The sequence below is a fragment of the Culex pipiens genome, chromosome 1, assembly GCF_016801865.2.
Source record: "Culex pipiens pallens isolate TS chromosome 1, TS_CPP_V2, whole genome shotgun sequence".
Classification (NCBI taxonomy): domain Eukaryota; kingdom Metazoa; phylum Arthropoda; class Insecta; order Diptera; family Culicidae; genus Culex; species Culex pipiens.
The window spans coordinates 74,076,189-74,083,391 of record NC_068937.1 but is presented as its reverse complement, the minus strand read 5'-3'; the positions used below and the strand labels follow the sequence as shown (position 1 = coordinate 74,083,391).

General features: G+C 43.7%; 1 pseudogene; it reads left to right on the top strand.

The window, feature by feature from the left end:
• The first annotated feature begins 269 nt into the window (after window positions 1-269).
• LOC120425891 (condensin complex subunit 1-like) lies at window positions 270-3,975 on the top strand (annotated as a pseudogene).
• The last annotated feature ends 3,228 nt before the right edge of the window (window positions 3,976-7,203 follow it).

Genomic DNA, 7,203 nt, shown 5'->3' with positions numbered 1-7,203 from the left:
TGGGTCCTAAAATTAAGCTTAAATTTGTGATATTATTGTTCACTACGATAAAGCTTATTTTTCTGAGTACAATGACCTTTTGAACGACCTCAAAGGATTTAAAATGGATTTTTAATTCAATTTTTAAAAATTAACTTCACGGCCCTTCTTGACAGAAAAGGTCCTACTTGACAGCTCGTTCCAAGGCGACCAATATTTGTTTTTTTGCATTAAAATGACAATAATTTTTTTTTGCATTAAAATGAAAAAAAAAGTGATCAGAAATGGTTTTTAATCGTGTTTTTTACCGTTGTACATAAAAATGGACATAGGGCTTTAGTACCCAATTTGCTTGGGCTGCATTTTCAAAAAAAAGTTTCATGCGTTTCAATGGTTTCAATGTCGTTGGTTGCATCCAAGTTTTAATGCATTCCACTTGTATCCAACATTGCATAATATAGATCGACTTAATTAATCAATCGACATGATCGACATAAATGGCCGAACCCCCATTTGAACATCTGTCAAAACCGTCAAAACAAAAAGTTGTCGCTGCTGCAAATGGAGGTGCAAAATAATTGTGGTGGCCGATTCCGGACCCTGTTTCGCGCGTGCAATCTGCTGTTTATTGAGATTTTCCGGTTCGGGACGAATGTTTTGGATGAGCTGGTTCAGTCGGAACTGCCGCGGGCGGACCGGGTGCCGGCGCTGAAGGACAACGAAAGATGGGGTGCTGTACAATCTGTTTCAACTGCCGTTGGAGAAGCTCCGCCGGTTTTGCGAGGAATCGTTTGTTGAGTAAGTTGGAACATGTTTCGTTTAATTATTTTGAGATCATCACACATCTTTCGTTTTCAGCGTAATCCGGTGCGAATCTTGCAGATTATGGAGCACCATTGCGCCGATCGCTGGCGGCGTGATGCTGCTGTACGAAGAGTTTGCATCGCTTCGATCTACCTGGTGTTGATCAAGGAACTGGTCGAGCGGCTCAACGTGGACACGACCGACAGCCAAACGGCAAAGCACATGAGCCAGTTGCTGGAGCTGGGAATGCTCGATGCGAAGCTTATCATTCCACATTTGTCCACGATGACCGACGAACTGAGGAACCTGGAATCTTACGTGGTGCACAACTGTGTCCTGCAGATCATGGGCAAAGCCATCGTGACTGAGCTTACCTAGGAGGAACTGGCCGATGAGCTGAAGGAAACGCGCGATGACTTCCTGCATGATTTGTTCAACCACACGATGGACGTTTCGGCCCATGTTCGCTCGAAGGTGCTTCAGATTAGGCACTGCATCCAGGGCCAGAACGCGGTTCCACTTAGCTGGCAGCACCAGGTGCTAGAAGGTACCGTCGAACGGCTCGAGGACAAGTCACTGCTGGTGCGCAAGAACTCGATCGCGTTGATCAAAACCTCCCTCGAGCATAATCCGTTCTCCGCTAAGCTCTCCCTGGCGGAACTTTGCAGGCAGTATGGGACGGAAGACTGCCAGCCGCAGGAAATTCGCAACAAGATGGTATAGCAGGACGCGGCGCTCAAGAAAACCGAACAGCAGTGCGTGTTCTACATGATGTTCTTGAAAGTGTACTACGTCAAGACCCGGCACGGCCCGAAGCTGAACGAGGAGTTCCAGAAGAAGGAAACGAGGTCAATTTCCTGGAAGATTCGATCCGTTTCGCAGAAATCATTTCGGACGCGGTGCCTATGCTGCAAGACATGGTGATGTCCAAGTCCCAAACGGCTGTGTACGAAGCGCCTCAGCTTACCAGTTTGGGATCAAGGGAATCGAAAGTGGAGTACAGCATAATGAGCAGTTCCGATGCCGGGCGGACGAACTGTACGACGCGCTGACGCGACAGGACATGGTGCAGCATTTACGCAGGGTCATGTTAAGAGAGAGAGAGTGAGTAATTTTTTTTATAACGTTCCGTTTTTGATAAACTCACAGCTTGAAATTGAAAAAGATCATTAAAGTAGCTAAATTTATTTGAAAACGATGTTTTTTTTGTTATATCTCAGTAACTTTTCAAAATGATATTAAATTAAAAATACGGAATTTAGCATTTTGTTTTGTATTTTACAGCAAAAACTTGTGTGTTGTGAAAGGCTAGTCCACAAAGCGCGCGCTCTCTCTCTTGTATTTATATTTCTGTTTTCTCCCGTCGCGCGCGGCGACAAACAAAAGAAGTCTGCGCTGGAAATTGACAAGTCAAAACTCCTCTTGTTTTGGTGCGTTTCGTCGTGGTCGTCGCGGTTCGCGATTGTTTATTAGCATCTTCACTATTTTCGCGTTCGTGTGTTGTGTTTTCAAAAGTGAGTGTAAAAAGAACTGCCTTCCATCCTCACAGCAAGTATTGGCTGCGTTTGTTTACATCCGTGAGCAGCTAGAAAAAAAGTTCCATCCTTCCGTCCAGCGGGATCGAAGCCGCCGAGGAGGAAAAACAACACAAAGGAGACAATTGAGTGGTTTTCCGGATCGTTTGTTTTCAGAAGTGTCTGCTTCTAGGGTGCTACGTGAAACTCCAGCAGTTTTGTTTACTTTCAAGAACTGACCTTTGAATCAACCAAAACAAATCAACCGGAAAATCACGCAAACTTTTAATAAATTTTAATGCAAACAAACATGTTTTTTTCAGATTTCGACGAAAAGTACCTTTCCAGATTTGCGATTCCGACCCCAGCTGCCCCTTTTCATATGTTGCTCCTGATTTGTAAAATTTACCTCTCGGAATCGATACTTGTGATTTCTTTTTCTATTTCACAGGACTGAAATCCGGATATCAATCTAGGTTTCTATGTAGGAGAAGAATCCTAATTCTCCCTACAAAGGTAAAGTTTGGGACGGATTTTTTGTTCTATAGCAAAATTCAAATCTTTTCGAGCGGCCAAGCCGCAGTTGATATTCTGTTGACGGAGCTGACAATAAAACCAATGCTGCCCGAGAGTCTTCGGCCTAAGTGGAAACATTACAAAGAATGTACTGGTATGTATGTCGAGAAGTTTTATTTTTTATTCCTACAGTGGACTCTCTCGTTGTCGATTTTGAAGGGACCGTCGAGAGCGGGAGTTATCAAATTATAGAACGAAAAATCAAAGCAAGCTTCTTGAAGGGACTGAAAAATTTATTGACAGCAGGAGCAATATTGATATCGAGAAGATCGATAGCCAGAGAGTCGACTGTATTTGCTTTTTTATGTCAAGCTCGTTCTTTGTCCATCGGATAAATCAGAAGTACTCTGTTTGATTTGCGCTTTCAAATTATGTTCTCAAAATTCTCCCATTTCAAATGTGAAACTCGATTTATTTACAGATTTTGTATCGAGGATGTAATTTATTCAACGTAGAGTGGAATATCACCAAGGGACTTGAATATTATATTGTAAATAAATACATTGTGGTTTATTTTGTTTTGTTTTTTCAAGGTTTGTACCTGAAGCCTGCTTTGAACTGAACTTGAATTTCGTCAAGTGCGACAAGATCATCAGGGTGCGACACGCTCTCATCAACCAGCGGTCCCACAAACTACAGATAACCGGCGTGATACAGCTGCGCCGTTTCCTTTCGCAAGCAATTTCAAGTCAAGCAGAGTACCTGATCGACGACGTCCACAGGATGGCGAAGATGGAGCTGGCATCGCAAATGCTACCGTTGTGCTGGATGGGGCGTACGACTTTGATCAACCTCCTGCTGTAGCGAAAGTTTCCTTGAGATTTATTGAGTTTAGAATTAGAAATGCCTTATTTTTGACAAAGGACTTTGTCTTAAAGCTCTATCTGCGGTGTCAATGCAAAATTTTTCGAAAATGTAGCGTTACCGTCGCAAGCCCTCGGCGTGACATTCTGTTTCTGTTGCGTAGATGCCGTGAAAACTATTTAAGCTAAAAGTTAGCCTCTGGAGGATTTAGTGTCCATCAGACTTTCATCAAAGACGGACCTTACGTTGGGAATTTTATTGCTCTCACACACACACGCAGGTGGTGCATGAACTTGAGAGGAGGTCCAAGAAGTTATTGACGGTAGCCAGAACGGTCCCCGGAATACCGAAATGATCGGGAACAAATTGGTAGGATATCGGCCACACCCGGAGTGGCCAGTGCCCTGTGGGAAGGTTCTACCGGGAGGACATTTACGGAACCATACAAATTTGGGCAATATGGGTATCAAAATTCATGGTTTTTGATACTGGTAATGAAAATGGCCATTTTGGCAGGATTGGCCACACCCGGAGTGGCCATTGCCCTGAGGGAAGGTTCTACCGGGAGGACATTTACGGAACCATACAAATTTGGGCAATATGGGTATCAAAATTCATGGTTTTTGATACTGGTAATGAAAATGACCATTTTGGCAGGATTGGCCACACCCGGAGTGGCCATTGCCCTGAGGGAAGGTTCTACCGGGAGGACATTTACGGAACCATACAAATTTGGGCAATATGGGTATCAAAATTCATGGTTTTTGATACTGGTAATGAAAATGGCCATTTTGGCAGGATTGGCCACACCCGGAGTGGCCATTGCCCTGAGGGAAGGTTCTACCGGGAGGACATTTACGGAACCATACAAATTTGGGCAATATGGGTATCAAAATTCATGGTTTTTGATACTGGTGATGAAAATGGCCATTTTGGCAGAATTGGCCACACCCGGAGTGGGCAGTGCCCTGAGGGAAGGTTCTACCGGGAGGACATTTACGGAACCATACGACTTGGGGCAATATGGGTATCAAAATTCATGGTTTTTGATACTGGTAATGAAAATGACCATTTTGGCAGGATTGGCCACACCCGGAGTGGCCATTGCCCTGAGGGAAGGTTCTACCGGGAGGACATTTACGGAACCATACAAATTTGGGCAATATGGGTATCAAAATTCATGGTTTTTGATACTGGTAATGAAAATGGCCCTTTTGGCAGGATTGGCCACACCCGGAGTGGCCAGTGCCCTGAGGGAAGGTTCTACCGGGAGGACATTTACGGAACCATACAAATTTGGGCAATATGGGTATCAAAATTCATGGTTTTTGATACTGGTAATGAAAATGGCCATTTTGGCAGGATTGGCCACACCCGGAGTGGCCAGTGCCCTGAGGGAAGGTTCTACCGGGAGGACATTTACGGAACCATACAAATTTGGGCAATATGCGTATCAAAATTCATGGTTTTTGATACTGGTGATGAAAATGGCCATTTTTGCAGGATTGGCCACACCCGGAGTTGTTATTGCCCTGAGGGAAGGTTCTACCGGGAGGACATTTACGGAACCATACAAATTTGGGCAATATGGGTATCAAAATTCATGGTTTTTGATACTGGTAATGAAAATGGCCATTTTGGCAGGATTGGCCACACCCGGAGTGGCCAGTGCCCTGAGGGAAGGTTCTACCGGGAGGACATTTACGGAACCATACAAATTTGGGCAATATGGGTATCAAAATTCATGGTTTTTGATACTGGTGATGAAAATGGCCATTTTTGCAGGATTGGCCACACCCGGAGTTGTTATTGCCCTGAGGGAAGGTTCTACCGGGAGGACATTTACGGAACCATACAAATTTGGGCAATATGGGTATCAAAATTCATGGTTTTTGATACTGGTAATGAAAATGGCCATTTTGGCAGGATTGGCCACACCCGGAGTGGCCAGTGCCCTGAGGGAAGGTTCTACCGGGAGGACATTTACGGAACCATACAAATTTGGGCAATATGCGTATCAAAATTCATGGTTTTTGATACTGGTGATGAAAATGGCCATTTTTGCAGGATTGGCCACACCAAGAGTGGCCATTGCCCTGAGGGAAGGTTCTACCGGGAGGACATTTACGGAACCATACAAATTTGTGCAATATGGGTATCAAAATTCATGGTTTTTGATACTGGTGATGAAAATGGCCATTTTGGCAGAATTGGCCACACCCAGAGTGGCCAGTGCCCTGAGGGAAGGTTCTACCGGGAGGACATTTACGGAACCATACGACTTGGGGCAATATGCGTATCAAAATTCATGGTTTTCGATACTGGTGATAAAAATTGCCATTTTGGCAGGATTGGCCACACCCGGAGTGGCCATTGCCCTAAGGGAAGGTTCTACCGGGAGGACATTTACGGAACCATACAAATTTGGGCAATATGGGTATCAAAATTCATGGTTTTTGATACTGGTAATGAAAATGGCCATTTTGGCAGGATTGGCCACACCCGGAGTGGCCATTGCCCTCAGGGAAGGTTCTACCGGGAGGACATTTACGGAACCATACGTCTTGGGGCAATATGCGTATCAAAATTCATGGTTTTTGATACTGGTGATGAAAATGGCCATTTTGGCAGGATTGGCCACACCCGGAGTGGCCATTGCCCTGTGGGAAGGTTCTACCGGGAGGACATTTACGGAACCATACAAATTTGGGCAATATGGGTATCAAAATTCATGGTTTTGACAAAAAAACTTTGTCCTAAGGGCACTGTCTACGGGTGTCAATCCAAAATTTCGCGAAGCGAAAGTGTAACGATTTGTGTAATTGTTTAAACGCTTATATCTTCCACCCAATTCAAGCAATCTGCATGCTTTATCCACCAAACGAAAGGGGAAGTCTTAAATTGCAAGTAGACTATTTCACAAAGTTGATAAAACTTTGTTAAAAAATTCTTAAGTTAAAATGAAAATAAAAAGGTGCAGGTGGTTATGTTCTACATGACCAATATGACAGAGAACTTTGTACAAAATTCCTAAAAAATATTCTATTTTATTTTATATTTTTAAAACATTGCCTATGTATTTAATCCTAAATAATTTATTGCTATAAAATGTTTTCAATCTTTGGCACCTCTGTGGAAATAAATTGCCAAAACAAGTATGGTTCGGAAAATGTCCAATCAAAATGGTAATTTTCATGTCCAGTATCAAAAACCATTAATTTTGGTACCCATATTGCCCCAAGTCGAATAGTTCGATTAATGTCCCCCCGGTAGAACCTTCCCGAGGGCAATTGCCACTCCGGGTGTGGCCAATCCGGTCAAAATGGCCATTTTCATTACCAGTTTCAAAAATCATGAATTTTGATACCCATATTGCCCCAAGTCGTATGGTACGATTAATGTCCCCCCGGTAGAACCTTCCCGAGGGCACTGGCCACTCCGGGTGTGGCCAATCCAGTCAAAATGGCCATTTTCATTACCAGTTTAAAAAAAACCATGAATTTTGGTACCCATATTGCCCCAAGTC